The sequence below is a fragment of the Lissotriton helveticus genome, chromosome 4_2 (genome assembly GCF_964261635.1).
Source record: "Lissotriton helveticus chromosome 4_2, aLisHel1.1, whole genome shotgun sequence".
NCBI lineage: Eukaryota > Metazoa > Chordata > Amphibia > Caudata > Salamandridae > Lissotriton > Lissotriton helveticus.
Genome location: NC_136064.1, coordinates 57,514,146 through 57,530,878, shown reverse-complemented (window position 1 = coordinate 57,530,878; position 16,733 = coordinate 57,514,146).

Below are 16,733 nucleotides of genomic sequence, written 5' to 3'. Positions count from 1 at the left end.
ATGTTGGGCCTACACATGTGGGTCATGTCACATGTCTGGTTGGCAGTGATGTTGAGGTGAGACACTGTGCATTGCACATGTTGCTAAACATCATGTTGCTAGTGGATGCACATTGTAGCTACGTCGGTCCATGTTGTCCTGACAATCAGAGGAGTCACACATATGACAAGCATACACTGGATACTACATGTTGGTAGAGGGCGTTGACATGTGATTGAGGTGCACACACGTGCGTTGTATGTTAATTGACTTCCATTCCATCTACTCCCACACAGGAGGGCTCCAAATGTCCTTCGCCCATACACTGTGCTGGAGGATATGGTGGACGAGGAGGTGATCCGGAAATTCAGGCTGGATCGCCGTCGATTGTTGCAACTTGTGACCCTATTGTCTCCTCACCTGCAGCCGCGAAGAACCTATCCAGGTTCCATGACACCCACGCAAAAGGTGATGGCGGCACTCCATTTCTTCGCAACAGGCACATTCCAGTACACAGTTGGAGATGCCGGGGGAATGTCACAGGCCATGTTCAGCACGGTACTCCGGGATGTACTGACAGCCATGATGCTGTACAAGCATGACTATATACATTTCCCTCAGGCGGCGGACTTGCCAGCGGTCAAAGCTGGCTTCTATGCCCTGGGTCGTATACCACACGTTGTGGGTTCCATTGATGGCACGCATATCGCGATCATTGCACCACGGGCACGTGAGCAGGTGTATAGGAATCGGAAACACTTCCATTCCCTGAACGTGCAGGTGGTGTGCCAGGCCGACAACATCATCTCACATGTGTGTGCAAGATTCCCTGGCTCTGCACATGACGCCCACATCATGCGGAGCAGCATGGTCCCCCAACTGATGGCTAATCTTCGTCCAGCACAAGCGTGGCTTGTTGGTGAGTATGCTGTGGTGACAGGAGTGATATCTGTGTGGCATGGTGTGCCCCACAATGCAGGTTGTGATGTTTCTCTCTCTCTCTCTTCCACCAACACAGGCGACTCGGCTTACCCAAACAGGCCTTGGCTGCTCAGTCCCTTACGCAATCCCACTACACCAGGAGAAATGAGATACAATGATGCCCATGGTAGGACACGTCGAGTGGTAGAACGGACATTTGGCCTGCTCAAGTCAAGGTTTCGGTGCCTGGATAAGACTGGAGGGGCCCTGCCTTACTCACCAGGCAAAGTATGCAAGATCGTGATAGCGTGCTGCATGCTTCACAACCTGGCTGTGCGCTATAACATTGAACTGCTCTTGGACCCTGATGAACTGCAAGTTCCTCGCCCTCCCGACCCAGCCATGTCAACTGATGAGGATAGTGGTGAGGAGGAAGGTGTGGACCAGAGGCGCCAGATCATTGATCGCTACTTCCCTTGATTGTGAGTGTGCTCCTCTTGTGCTGCTTGGGTATGCCCTGTGAATGTGTGCTGGTGTTGTGGCATAGTGGTGTGCTTCATCTCTGTGTTCTGCTATGTGATGCATGCATGTGTGTGTGTGTGCTAAATTGTGGCCAATGCACGTCTCCATGATGTGTGTCGTCTCATCCATTACTGTTGTGATGCGTGTGGGTAGTTAAATGTTGCACTGCAGTGTGTTCTGATGTGTGTGATCTTGTTTCCTGACGTGTCTTTGCGGGTTCCATTTTCCCTAGGTCACTCCCGCAGCGCCATGATTCTGTACCAGTTGGATACCTGTACCTAGTAACATCTGTTTCTGATGCATTCATGTGAATAAACATGGAGACAACACATGATTGAGTGAGTAAGTGGCTTTTATTTACAAAATGTGCATGGGTGTAGGTGCATATTTACAAATGAGTGAAGGGGTGGGGGAGTGAGAGTTGAAGGTTATGGCAGATGAAATGTCCGTGCGGACACCACATAGGGTGGTGTCTGCCTAGTACAGCAGGCCTGTGGCAAGTGGGACCGGATAGTTGGCAGGGTGAATGGCATGCGCAGGTACTGGGACAGTCATTTTCTGTTCCTCTTGGAGCGTGTGGCAGGTGCTTCCACACTGCTGTCGCCCACTTCCAGCCTCGGTCGGCCCCTCCGTCTTACTGCCGGTACGGTGTCAGCTGGTTGCGCAGGGGCATCGGGTACCACATCCGCCGCAGGTGGCGGTGGCGGTGGCGGTGGCGGTGGCGGTGTTTGTGGCCTGATTGTCCTGGTGAAGATGTCCACTAGTTGGCCAAGCCGCCTCTCAATGGCCCCCAACATTGCAGTGTTATCTACAAAGTCCTGGTGGGCCCGGTCTGCCTGTGCCTGACCACGTTGGTAGCTCACCTCCACCCTGCCCAGTGCCTCCAATGACTGTTGCACTGGATTGGGTGTGTTGGTATCCTCCCGTGTTCTTTGACGTATGCTCCTGCCTGCCGGATCTGGCCTTGCATCTCTGCCTTGCCTCACACTCTCCCTGCGTGGCTGGGATGGCGCTGGCACGGCGTTGGCCGTTGGGTTGGGCAGGGTGGCAGGAGTGGTGGTAGCAGTGGTGGTGGTGGTGGAGGTGGTGCTGGTGGTGGCTGTGCAGGTCACAGTGGCCGGTGTTGTCACAATGGCAGAGGCCGTAGTTGTTGGTGCAGGGGTGACCTGGGAGCCAGATGGCCCTGGCTGGCTGCTTGTGCCGGGATCATCCTCTGCCCCGGAGGTGGCTGGCCAATCGTCCCCTGAGACGTCTGTGATTGGCGAGTCTGGAGGGCGGGTGTTGCTTCCAGCTGTCAGATGAGGATGACCTACAAAACCAAAATGTGATGATGAGTAATGTGGACTTGACAGGTTGTTTTCACTTTTTTGGCCGATTCTGTCTGCACTGGTACTCACCCCACCCACCACCCACCACCACCGCCACCGCCATCCCTATGGACATGGGGGCCTGTTGGGAGTTGTAGTTCCATCCCCTCACACCCACCACCACCGCCACCGCCATCCCTATGGACATGGGGGCCTGTTGGGAGTTGTAGTTCCATCCCCTCACACCCACCACCACCCACCACCACCGCCACCGCCATCCCTATGGACATGGGGGCCTGTTGGGAGTTGTAGTTCCATCCCCTCACACCCACCACCACCCACCACCACCGCCACCGCCATCCCTATGGACATGGGGGCCTGTTGGGAGTTGTAGTTCCATCCCCTCACACCCACCACCACCGCCACCGCCATCCCTATGGACATGGGGGCCTGTTGGGAGTTGTAGTTCCATCCCCTCACACCCACCACCACCCACCACCACCGCCACCGCCATCCCTATGGACATGGGGGCCTGTTGGGAGTTGTAGTTCCATCCCCTCACACCCACCACCACCCACCACCACCGCCACCGCCATCCCTATGGACATGGGGGCCTGTTGGGAGTTGTAGTTCCATCCCCTCACACCCACCACCACCCACCACCCACCACCACCGCCATCCCTATGGACATGGGGGCCTGTTGGGAGTTGTAGTTCCATCCCCTCACACCCACCACCACCGCCACCGCCATCCCTATGGACATGGGGGCCTGTTGGGAGTTGTAGTTCCATCCCCTCACACCCACCGCCACCCACCACCACCGCCACCGCCATCCCTATGGACATGGGGGCCTGTTGGGAGTTGTAGTTCCATCCCCTCACACCCACCACCACCGCCACCGCCATCCCTATGGACATGGGGGCCTGTTGGGAGTTGTAGTTCCATCCCCTCACACCCACCACCACCCACCACCACCGCCACCGCCATCCCTATGGACATGGGGGCCTGTTGGGAGTTGTAGTTCCATCCCCTCACACCCACCACCACCCACCACCACCGCCACCGCCATCCCTATGGACATGGGGGCCTGTTGGGAGTTGTAGTTCCATCCCCTCACACCCACCACCACCCACCACCACCGCCACCGCCATCCCTATGGACATGGGGGCCTGTTGGGAGTTGTAGTTCCATCCCCTCACACCCACCACCACCGCCACCGCCATCCCTATGGACATGGGGGCCTGTTGGGAGTTGTAGTTCCATCCCCTCACACCCACCACCACCCACCACCACCGCCACCGCCATCCCTATGGACATGGGGGCCTGTTGGGAGTTGTAGTTCCATCCCCTCACACCCACCACCACCCACCACCACCGCCACCGCCATCCCTATGGACATGGGGGCCTGTTGGGAGTTGTAGTTCCATCCCCTCACACCCACCACCACCCACCACCCACCACCACCGCCATCCCTATGGACATGGGGGCCTGTTGGGAGTTGTAGTTCCATCCCCTCACACCCACCACCACCGCCACCGCCATCCCTATGGACATGGGGGCCTGTTGGGAGTTGTAGTTCCATCCCCTCACACCCACCGCCACCCACCACCACCGCCACCGCCATCCCTATGGACATGGGGGCCTGTTGGGAGTTGTAGTTCCATCCCCTCACACCCACCACCACCGCCACCGCCATCCCTATGGACATGGGGGCCTGTTGGGAGTTGTAGTTCCATCCCCTCACACCCACCACCACCCACCACCACCGCCACTGCCATCCCTATGGACATGGGGGCCTGTTGGGAGTTGTAGTTCCATCCCCTCACACCCACCACCACCCACCACCACCGCCACCGCCATCCCTATGGACATGGGGGCCTGTTGGGAGTTGTAGTTCCATCCCCTCACACCCACCACCACCCACCACCACCGCCACCGCCATCCCTATGGACATGGGGGCCTGTTGGAGTGATTTCGACGTTGGTGAGTATGTGGACTGCATGCATGGGTTGGGGTCTGGGAGATGTGTCTTCACAGTTGTGTGAGGCACACCATGTAGTAGTGCTCGTGGTGCTTGGTTTGTACTTACCAGCCTCTTCTCCCTCAGGAAGTCCATCAAGGCTCTCAGGGTGGATGATGGTCATCACCTTCTCCTCCCACTCGGTGTAGGGTAAGGGCTCCGGAGGGGTTCCACCGCCTGTATGATTAGCCCGGAGATAGTTCTTGGCTCGTATGGCTTTGACTCGGGTCTTTAGATCGTGCCACCGCCTCTGGATGTCCTGCTTCGTCCTCGGGACGCTCCCGGAGGCATTCACCCTGGTGACTATCCGGTCCCACATGCTGTTTCTCCTGGCTATGCTGGTCTGCTGCACTAGGGCCCCGAATAAGTGGGGTTCCACACGGATGATCTCATCGACCATAACCTTCAACTCGGTGTCAGTGAATTTGGGGGTTTTTTTTGGTGCCATGGTGTGTGGTGCTCGGGGTGTGGGTTTGCGTGGATGGGGTGGTGCAGGTGTGTGGTGTGTAAGAATGGTGTGGTGGGTGTTTGTGTGGTGGGTGTGTTTGGGTGTGGGTTGTGTGAATGCTATTTCTCTTTGGGCTCAGTTCAGTGGTGTGTCCTGCTAGCAGCTATGCTGTGATGCAGAGGAGTTGTGGAGTGGCTGGGAGTTCTTTTATGGTGTGTGTCTAGACCGTGTCTGAATGGTTATTGGCAGTCAGGTGCTAGGTGGGAGTGTTGGCAGGTGTGGATTGTGTGGTGCTTGGCGGTGGATCATTGTGTGTTGTGATTGGTTTGGATATTTTCGGTGGGTGGACGTTTTTTTTCGTGTGTTTGGTGATAAACTTCCGTGCCAATGTATGGCATTGGTTTGACAGTAGGGATGTTGTTTGTGTTGTCGTTCCGCTGTGGTGCACGGATTCTCGGTGCATTGGTTCCGCTGCGGACGTGGATGGCGGTGACTACCGGGGTACTTGCGGAGTTATCCTAATTGCGGACACGGACATTGCGCAGGTATAGCGGGGGTGGTGGATGTATTCGCGGTCATGTGCGTACGCGGCGGTCGGTGTTTTTACTGTTCCGTCCGCCTGCCGCGGACTCAGGTGTACTCCGACCGCCGCGGACGGGGATTGGAGTGCTCCGTACGCCGCGGTCGGCGTTTTTTGTATGTTTTATCCTAATTGCTGTTGCGGATTTTCCGCGGACAGGTCCGGAGTAGCTTGCCACCTTCCGCGGCGGACGGTACACGTTTCCGTCCGCCATCCTAATCGACCCCTAAATTGGCCGGAGCTCCCAGAAGTAGTGCGTTGCAGTAGTCAATACGACTTAAAATTATGCTCCGCACTACCTCTGGTCTTACCTGAGGCGGAAGCAGGGGCAAGATCTTACGCAGCGAGCAGAGCAGTGCCATACAGGTGGACACTGTACGGTTCACGGAAGCATCAAGCTGCAGGTTAGTGCTAAACACTACCCCCAGATTACGGACTGACTCTACGGGCGAACTAGCGCCCTGAAAATCTGAAGGCCAAAAATCTGGCGGAAGTGGTCTGGGGATGCGGTCCAGGGAGCAGTGCAGCACCTCAGTTTTTGCGCTGTTGAACTGCAAGGAGTTATTACCCAGCCATTCAGCCGTGGTGTTCATACAGCGATGGAAGGCCTCCTGGGACACTCCGTCCTTACCCTCAAGGGAAAAGATGAGCTGGGTGTCATCAGCGTAGTTGGTGACCGCAATGCCAAAAGATTTAATCAACATGATCAGGGGGCGGAGGTAGAGATTAAAAAGAATGGGGCTAATGGCTGACCCTTGAGGTACGCCCTGACCAACCCTTCGGTAATGAAATTTGTTGCAGAGGCGGCACAGACCATTACCGTTTCCATAAGTGAGCTAGTGAAGTTACCAATACTTCCTGGGGGACGATAGACTAGCAACCCCGACATCGCGACAGTGGGTGAGATTTGGAAGGAGAACTTGCAACTCTCACAGTCTTCCACCTCCCCTTTCTGAGCTCTGCAGGTCAATGAGTTCTTGTACAGAATTTGCGCCGCCTCCCCCTCGACCCAGCGGTCTGTCCAGGGTGTGGATTAGAAAACCAGGAGGAAGAGCATTCACCATATCTGCTTCTGAGCCTTGCGTAAGCCATGTTTCTGTTAGAAACAGGATGTCTAACTCATGTTCCAGAATAAGGAGGTTAACCTCCAGAGAGTGCCTAGGGAGGGATCTACAGTTCAAGAGAGCGGAGCGTAAAGTGTATTTTACCTCTACTTGGTAAGGGGGATGACATAATGAACAATGAGTAAAAGGTGCGGTGTCCCTCTGTGTCAGAGTACAGTGCAAAGGTGTCAGGGAGCGAAAGCGAAGTAATGCAGCACGTGAATAAGTGCGTAATGTACTTACTAAAATCGGCAGAGTGGCTGGCCCTAGGCCCGTCTGGTCGCGGATGGGCGCAGACGGGCATGACTCTGGCACGACTCCGGCGCAGGTCCGGCGTGTCTGAAAAGCGCGTCCGCTGCGCGGAGTCATGCCCGTCCTTTATGCGCGCTGCTAGAGCGCGTCACTCAACAGCCCTCACCCAATATGGCCACCACAGTTATACTAGCCAGCCCTCGGCGTCTGCACTCAGCCGAGAGCTGTCCGGGGGCCGAGGGAGGGGGGGAGAGGTACAGAGAGCAAAGGGGTGACGCAAGGGAGTCTCTCCACGCTTCTTGAGTCAAGCGTGCAAAGTGCAATCAGTTTAAAAATAGTAAAAACGCTGAAAGCGCAAGTGCAAGGTAAAGAGAAGAAACCTCCCAGCTTTCCGCCTCAGGAGGGAAAGTTGTCTGCTGGTAATTGACCCAAGCCCTGCCTCTCTGGAACCTTTATGCGCGCTGCTAGAGCGCGTCACTCAACAGCCCTCACCCAATATGGCCACCACAGTTGTACTAGTCAGCCCTCGGCGTCTGCACTCAGCCGAGAGCTGTCCGGGGGCCGAGGGAGGGGGGGAGAGGTACAGAGAGCAAAGGGGTGACGCAAGGGAGTCTCTCCACGCTTCTTGAGTCAAGCGTGCAAAGTGCAATCAGTTTAAAAATAGTAAAAACGCTGAAAGCGCAAGTGCAAGGTAAAGAGAAGAAACCTCCCGGCTTTCCGCCTCAGGAGGGAAAGTTGTCTGCTGGTAATTGACCCGAGCCCTGCCTCTCTGGAACCTTTATGCGCGCTGCTAGAGCGCGTCACTCAACAGCCCTCACCCAATATGGCCACCACAGTTGTACTAGCCAGCCCTCGGCGTCTGCACTCAGCCGAGAGCTGTCCGGGGGCCGAGGGAGGGGGGGAGAGGTACAGAGAGCAAAGGGGTGACGCAAGGGAGTCTCTCCACGCTTCTTGAGTCAAGCGTGCAAAGTGCAATCAGTTTAATAATAGTAAAAACGCTGAAAGCGCAAGTGCAAGGTAAAGAGAAGAAACCTCCCGGCTTTCCGCCTCAGGAGGGAAAGTTGTCTGCTGGTAATTGACCCGAGCCCTGCCTCTCTGGAACCTTTATGCGCGCTGCTAGAGCGCGTCACTCAACAGCCCTCACCCAATATGGCCACCACAGTTGTACTAGCCAGCCCTCGGCGTCTGCACTCTGCCGAGAGCTGTCCGGGGGCCGAGGGAGGGGGGGAAGAGGAATCTAAATAAACATCATGCACATTTGTAGAATAGAAAACTTAATGGGAGGAAAACAAAGCATCTGGAACAATACAGACAGTGGCGTGATAATATTCGATTCAATATCTTTAATAAAATAAGGACGTTCCTTCACTTTTTTTTACATTTTATTACAAAACTAGAGGCTTGTATTATGCTTGTTTAAAGCTCATTCACTACTAGCAAATAAGCATGAGCCACTGGTTTGCAATCTAACGTCCTAAATGTTGAGACCCTGGACCAATCAGCTCTTTGAAGAATTTCCTCTAACATGGTTTCAGCTGAAAATGCTCTAGAGGCCAGGTCATCCCGAGTGGAATGAGCCCCTAAACTTTCTGTATCTTTATCAGCCAAAGACAGAGAATTAGCCCATCTTTATAAAGTAGAAATATACACAGGAGCATGGGTTTTTAGAAATCAGTAGAATTCTTGATTCATATTATTTAAGGCCACACATCACACAATTTAGGATGAGAAGGAAAATAAGTATATTCAACATTATTGGACGCACTGTTCATCTGTCTGCTAACAGAAAAGATCACCTCCGAAGGAGAATGTGTTGTAGAAATACTTGGAGTGCTACAAATTGAGATGCTTTCAAAAGGGAAATCAAGCAAATTAGTGAGGTTTGTTTTGCAATGATAAGGAGTCTTTGTCAGGTCATGTTTGGAGTTTACAATTTCATGTTGAAGACTAATGGAGTTTAGAGGGTGGAAAATCTGATATCCATCAGCAATTTACAGACTGAAGGATGTTCCACTATGAGTTGTGTTCTGAAATAAACCTCAGGCCAGAAAAATAGCTGGCTGATCTGTACCATTAATAGTCCTGAAAGATTTGCCTTGAGATTCCAATGAGGTAAGAGTTTTCGGAACTGAAAGGACATTTGCTAAAATGAGATATGATCCTTCCCACACATCAACCAACTTGAAGCTTGCCAAAATTTCTTGTAAGTCTTGTTGTTACCCGGGACGCAGGAAGTTTTTATGAGAGTAGCAGGTAAAAGTAAAAGGCCCATCAGTGACCAAGAAAATTTACAAACCATCATCAGTAGGTTAGCAGATAAAACCAGATTACGACTCTTACTGCGGGAATCTTAAAGGAGGTGAGGGTGAAATGGAAGCAATACAGTAATAACTATGGCAATTTGTGGGACGCAGGAAGTTTTTATGAGAGTAGCAGGTAAAAGTAAAAGGCCCATCAGTGACCAAGAAAATTTACAAACCATCATCAGTAGGTTAGCAGATAAAACCAGATTACGACTCTTACTGCGGGAATCTTAAAGGAGGTGAGGGTGAAATGGAAGCAATACAGTAATAACTATGGCAATTTGTGGGAGAGATCAGAACCAGGCATAATCCATCCAGAGTGAGAAACTATAACCACAAGGCCTTCTGTCTAAGTATCTGGGACAGGAACCTGGGTATCATGACAAAGGAGGAAGAGAGTAAATGTGATCAATCCAGCAAGAACATGCCTATTTAAAAGTAGGGCAGTTGGGAGTTCGATAATGAGACAAAGATCAATGAGCAACACCCCCCTTTGATGGTTCAGTGCTTGGAAAACTACTGGATGAAATCCCCTGTTATGAATCGCAGGAGAATATTTTGCTCAAGCTGTATTTTTTGATAGGGATACCCCTCCCAAATGTCTATACTGACCCTATAGGGAGATAGTCTTGGTATCACCAGTAACGTTATGTATTGGATTGCAGAAATGGTGTCTATCTGCAAAAGTACAGTTAAATGTGCTTTGTCCTCTGTGAAATTGAATGGCAAAGGAGTCTGCAAATGATCTAAACAATTGATATACTTATTGACAATTCTTTTACAGATCACGTCCCTCTATTTGAGTACTCAACACTTCAAGAACCTTTTTTGCTCAGGCTGACCTGTATGGGCCTGCGGATCCAGCAAAGATGATACAACCAGTGCAAGGACCTAAATCGTCTTGCCACCATGTAATCTTTTCTCAAGTATCTCTCTATAAAGAAACCCTTCCATAAATGTCTGATCTTGAGTCATTAGCATGCATGATTAAAGGTCACCAAAATACAGCTTAGACGGTGTCAAATGCCTATCCATTCTGGCCAATTGTCTGAGAGATGTGTGTGTGTGAGTGTGACATAATGTTTACACATTTTTTTATAAGTGTTATCTGGACACTGGAAGTTGTAAAAAGTCCCATTTGTATTCTTCAGAGAAACTTGGTGTACAATGGAGCAGAAGTCAAAATCAAATGGTGAGACATAAATTGTTAAACTCTGATGTGCCAATGAAAATTAAAGGAACTTCCTGTATTTCAGAAAAAATTGGAATAGAGAGATAAACGTCCTTACGGTCTAACTTCATTATCCATTCCTGCTTGAAAAAACATCGATGAGATGGGCAATGTCTCCATTTTGAAGTGACACCTCTCTTTTCTTCCTTTGTGTTCCATTTTTTGGTCACAAAAACCCTAAGAATGGTGTGAACACTCTTCAATGGCTTCTTTTGGCAGAAGCTTAACTATGCTCTACATGAGCTCTGATTCTTTTTCACATAAAGGTACAGGCCTGAGAGAAAACATTGAAAAAAGGAAAGAATGCTATTTGAAAAATCCTGTATGGTTGGAAGAAGCTAGGGATTCTTGGAAATTGCTTGCTGAACCTAAAAAAACACTTTTGCAACCAATTAATAGAGGGAAAGAAAATGGGATGCTGGCCTTGAGAAATTTCTCTCCTGTGTCCTCTGTTGTAGGGGAAATATTGCTACGTTCTCTTTTGTAGTAAGACGGAGGGTCAGTGGTATTGCTAAAACTGGCCACTACATGTATACTGTTGTGACAGATTACAGAAGAGTCATTGTTTGGCGCAAGAGTTCCTAGACCTACTTGCATCGGCAGATACATTCCCCAAGCCCACTTTTCTGAGAGTGCTGTATGTTGTGTAGTTAAGGAAAACCTTGATCTATGTCCCTATTTTCTCACTGACAATCCCGCATTGCTGGATCAGTCTCTGAGCTTGCAAGTTTAAACAATTTATAATCAGTATTAAGCAACAAGACTGTCTTTTCAGTGAAATGAACATATTAGCGTTATCAGCAAAACACAAAGCTTGTTGAGCCCAGTTAGACAGGTCAGTCAACCCAGGGCCAGCTGTAGGAAGGGTATTACCGGTCGGTATCGGCCGAAATTAATGAATTTTGGTAGTTACCGACAGGGGCGTAACAAACGCCCCCGCAGCCCCCGCGGTGCGGGGGGGCCCAACTCTGTTCAGTTAATTAAGGGGGTCCCCGCCCCCTCAGCTCTTCTGAAAGCTGTGAGAGAGACTTGCGCTAAAGCAAAGCCTCTCTCCCTCTGTGTCTGAAGCAGGTGCAGCCTGCTGCCTGCTCCGAGCCCCTCGCCCCCCTCCCTCTGACTAAAGAGAAACAATGTATCAACATTGTTTCTCTTCAGTCAGAGCCAGAGGCAGGCCCGGGACAAGGGTGGGGTGGGGGCCCCAGAGACAGCAGTCTCCACTGCTCCTCTGAGGCAGCACACAGCTCGCCCCCCACTCTCTCCTCTCCATAAGCAAAGCCCCCCCACAAGAGAAGAGAAGAGACGGGGACAAGCATGGGGGCCCCACCCCACAAGAGAAGACAGGGACAAAGGTGGGGTGGGGGAACCCCACAAGAGAAGAGAAGAGACAGGGACAAGGATGGAGAGAAGAGAAGAGACAGGGACAAGGATGGGGTGGGGTGGGGGCCCCAGAGACTGCAGTCTCCACTGCTCCTCTGAGGCAGCACACAGCCCACCCCCCACTCTCTCCTCTCCAAAAGCAAAGCCCACCCCACAAGAGAAGACAGGGACAAAGGTGGGGTGGGGCAGGTGGGGGCCCCACCCACAAGAGAAGACAGGGACAAAGGTGGGGTGAAGAGAAGACAGGGACAAAGGTGGGGTGGGGTCCCCACCCCACAAGAGAAGAGAAGAGACAGGGACAAGGATAGGGTGGGGGCCCCACAAGAGAAGAGACGAGACGGGGTCAAGGATGGGGGTGCGGGTGGGGGGCCCACCCCACAAGAGAAGAGACAGGGCCCCACAAGAGAAGAGACAGGGACAAGGATGGGGTGGGGTGGGGGCCCCAGAGACAGCAGTCTCCACTGCTCCTCTGAGGCAGCTCAGAGCCCGGCCCCCACTCTCTCCTCCCCATAAGCAAAGCCCACCCGACAAGAGAAGAGAAGAGACGGGGACAAGCATGGGGTGGGGACCCCAGAGAGTAGGAGGCAGCACAGAGCACTGCTCAGGACCCTGACAAGGGTGGGGGTGGGGGCCCCCAGAGAGAGCATTCTCAAGGGCAAAGCTCATATGAGAAGGGATGAGGCAGCAAAATGGGGCCCTCAGGTAAGCACGCTTGTTAGAAGCACCATTGGCGTCCGCGGGGAGGGGGGAGGGGGGCATGTCAGAGGGGAGAAGGGTGCAAGGCAGAGAGGAGAAGGGTGCAAGGCAGAGAGGAGAAGGGTTCAAGGCAGAGAGGAGAAGGGTGCAAGGCAGAGAAGAGAAGGGTGCAAGGCAGAGAGGAGAAGGGTGCAAGGCATAGGGGAGAAGGGTGCAAAGGCAGAGGGGAGAAGGGTGCAAGGGGGAGATGGGTGCAAGGCGGAGGGGGAGAAGGGTGCAAGGCAGAGGGGAGAAGGGTGCAAGGCAGAGGGGAGAAGGGTGCAAGGCAGAGGGGAGAAGGGTGCAAGGCAGAGAAGAGAAAGGTGCAAGGCAGAGGGGAGAAGGGTGCAAGGCAGAGAAGAGAAAGGTGCAAGGCAGAGGGGCGAAGGGTGCAAGGCAGAGAGGAGAAGGGCGCAAGGCAGAGAGGAGAAGGGTGCAAGGTAGAGAAGGGTGCAATGCGGAGGGTAGAAGGGTGCAAGGCAGAGGGGAGAAGGGTGCAAGGCAGAGAAGAGAAGGGTGCAAGGCAGAGAGGAAAAGGGTGCAAGGCGGAGGGGAGAAAGGTGCAAGGTAGGGAAGGGTGCAGGGCGGAGGGGAGAAAGGTACAAGGCAGAGGGGAGAAGGGTGTAAGGCAGAGGGGAGAATGATGCAAGGTAGAAAAGGGTGCAAGGCGGAGGTGGAGTAGGGTGCAAGGAAGAGAGGAGAAGGGTGCAAGGCAGAGGGGAGAAGGGTGCAAGGGAAAGGGGTGAAGGGTGCAAGGCAGAGGGGAGAATGCTGCAAGGCAGAGGGGAGAATGGTGCAAGGTAGAAAAGGATGCAAGGCGAAGGTAGAGTAGGGAGGGGGAGAGAGTGAGGGAGAGTGGGAGAGAGTGGAGAGTGGAGAGAGGGAGAGTGGAGAGAGAGAGTGGGAGAGAGTGGAGAGAGAGAGTGGGAGAGAGTGGAGAGAGAGAGTGGGAGAGAGTGGAGAGAGGGAGAGTGGAGAGAGGGAGAGTGGAGAGAGAGAGTGGAGAGAGAGAGAGTGGAGAGAGAGAGAGTGGAGAGAGAGTGTGAAGAGAGAGAGAGTGGAGAGAGAGCGGAGAGAGACAGTGGAGAGAGAGAGTGGAGAGAGAGTGGAGAGAGAGATGAGAGAGACAGTGGAGAGAGAGAGAGTGGGAGAGAGAGAGTGAGAGAGTGGAGAGCGACAGTGGAGAGAGAGTAGAGAGAGAGAGTGTGGAGATAGATAGTGGAGAGAGTGAGAGTGGAGAGAGCGTGGATAAACAGTGGAGAGAGTTAGCGAGAGAGAGAGAGTGGAGAGAGAGACAGTGGAGAGAGAGTGGAGAGAGATTGGAGAGAGAGAGAGGGGAGATTGGAGAGAGAGTGGAGAGAGAGTAGAGAGAGAGAGAGAGTGGAGAGAGAGAGTGGAGAGAGAGAGAGAGAGAGAGAGAGAGGAGAGAGAGTGGAGAGAGAGTAGAGCGAGAGTGGAGGGAGAGTGGAGAGAGAGAGTGGAGAGAGAGAGTGGAGAGAGAGAGTGGAGAGAGACAGAGATTGGAGAGAGAGTAGAGAGAGAAGGGAGAGAGGGTGGAGAGAGAGAGTGGAAAGAGAGTGGAGAGAGAGTGGAGGTAGACAGTGGAGGGAGACAGTGGAGGGAGAGAGAGAGATAGTGAGAGAGTGGAGAGAGTGGAGAGAGTAGAGAGAGAAAGTGGAGAGAGAGACAGTGGAGAGACAGTGGAGAGAGAGTAGAGACAGAGTGGAGAGAGACAGAGTGGAGGGAGACAGTGGAGAGAGACAGTGGAGAGAGACAGTAGAGAGATACAGTGGAAAGAGAGTAGAGAGAGAAGGGAGAGAGGGTGGAGAGAGAGAGAGAGTGGAAAGAGAGTGGAGAGAGAGTGGAGGGAGACAGTGGAGGGAGACAGTGGAGAGAGAGAGAGAGAGATATATAGTGGGAGAGTGGAGAGAGAGTAGAAAGATAAAGTGGAGAGACAGTGGAGAGAGAGAGGAGAGAGATTGGAGAGAGAGAGTGGAGAGAGTGGAGAGATTGGAGAGAGAGTGGAGCGAGAGAGTGGAGAGAGAGAGAGAGAGAGAGTGGAGAGAGAGTGGAGAGAGAGAGAGTGGAGAGAGAGAGAGTGGAGGGAGTAGAGCCAGAGTGGAGAGAGACAGTGGAGAGAGACAGAGAGTGGAGAGAGTGGAGAGAGTGTAGAGAGAGAGAGAGAGAAGGGAGAGAGGGTGGAGAGAGAGAGACAGAGAGAGAGAGTGGAGAGAGAGACAGAGAGAGAGTGTGGAGAGAGAGTGGAGAGAGAGAGTGGAGAGAGAGAGAGTGGAGAGAGAGAGAGAGAGAGTTGATAGAGAGAGAGTGGAGAGAGAGTGGAGAGAGAGAGAGAAGGGAGAGAGGGTGGAGAGAGAGAGTGGAGAGAGAGTAGCGAGAGAGTGGGGGGAGACAGGTGAGGGAGAGAGTGGAGAGAGAGTGGTGAGAGAGAGATAGTGAGAGAGTGGAGAGAGAGTAGAGAGAGAAAGTGGAGAGAGGCAGTGGAGAGAGAGTGGAGAGAGAGAGACAGTAGAGATAGAGTGGACAGAGCTGAGAGAGAGAATGGAGAGAGAGAATAGAGAGAGTGGAGAAAAAGTAGAGACTGACTGACTGACTCAGAGACTGAATACTGACTGACCGAGAGACTGACTTACTGAAAAACTGACCGAGAGAGAGAGACTGGCTGACTGAGAGAGTGACTGACTGACAGAGAGAGAGAGACTGATTGAGAGTGAGACTGACTGACAGAGATAGAGAGAGACTGACTGACTGACAGAGACTGGCTGACTGGCATAGAGAGATACTGACTGACAGAGAGAGAGATTGACTGACAGAGAGACTGACAGAGAGAGACTGCCAGAGAGAGAGAGAGAGAGAGAGAGAGAGAGAGAGAGAGACTGACTGACTGAGAGAAGCTGGCTGACTGGGAGAGAGAGAGACTGACTGGGAGAGAGAGAGACTGACTGACAGAGAGAGAGACTAAGAGAGAGAGACTGACTGAGAGAGAGAGAGTGAAAGAGAGACTGATCGACAGAGAGAGAGACTGACTGACAGAGAGAAACTGACTGAGAGAAAGAGAGACTCACAGAGAGAGACTGACTAACAGAGAGAGAGAGACTGACTGACAGAGAGAGAGACTGACTGACAGAGAGAGAGACTGACTGACAGAGAGAGTCACTGACTGAGAGAGAGAGAGACTGACTGAGAGAGACTGGCTCACTGCGAGAGAGAGAGAATGACTGACTGAGAGAGACTGACAGAGGGAGAGAGAGACTGTCTGGAAGACTGATTGACAGAGAGAGAGAGACTAAGAGAGAGAGGCTGAGAGCGAGAGCCTGACAGAGAGACTGACAGAGAGAGGGACTGACAGGGAGAGGGACTGCCTGAGAGAGAGACTGACTTAGAGAGAGACTGACAGAGAGAGACTGACAGAGAGAGGGACTAAAAGAGAGAGAGACTGACTAAGAGAGAGACTGACTGACTGAGAGTGACTGATTGAGAGAGAAAGACTGACTGAGAGAGAGTCTGACTGAGAGAGAGACTGACAGAGAGAGACTGCCAGAGAGAGAGAGACTGACTGACTGAGAGAGGCTGACTGACTGAGAGAGAGAGAGACTGACTGGGAGAGGGAGAGACTGACTGACAGAGAGAGAGACTAAGAGAGAGAGACTGACTGAGAGAGAGAGACTGACAGAGAAAGAGAGACTGACCGACAGAGAGAGAGAGACTGACTGACAGAGAGAAACTGACTGAGAGAAAGAGAGACTCACAGAGAGAGACTGACTAACAGAGAGAGAGAGACTGACTGACAGAGAGAGAGACTGACTGACAGAGAGAGAGACTGACTGACAGAGAGAGTCACTGACTGAGAGAGAGGGAGACTGACTGAGAGAGACTGGCTCACTGCGAGAGAGAGAGAATGACTGACTGAGAGAGACTGACAGAGGGAGAGAGAGAC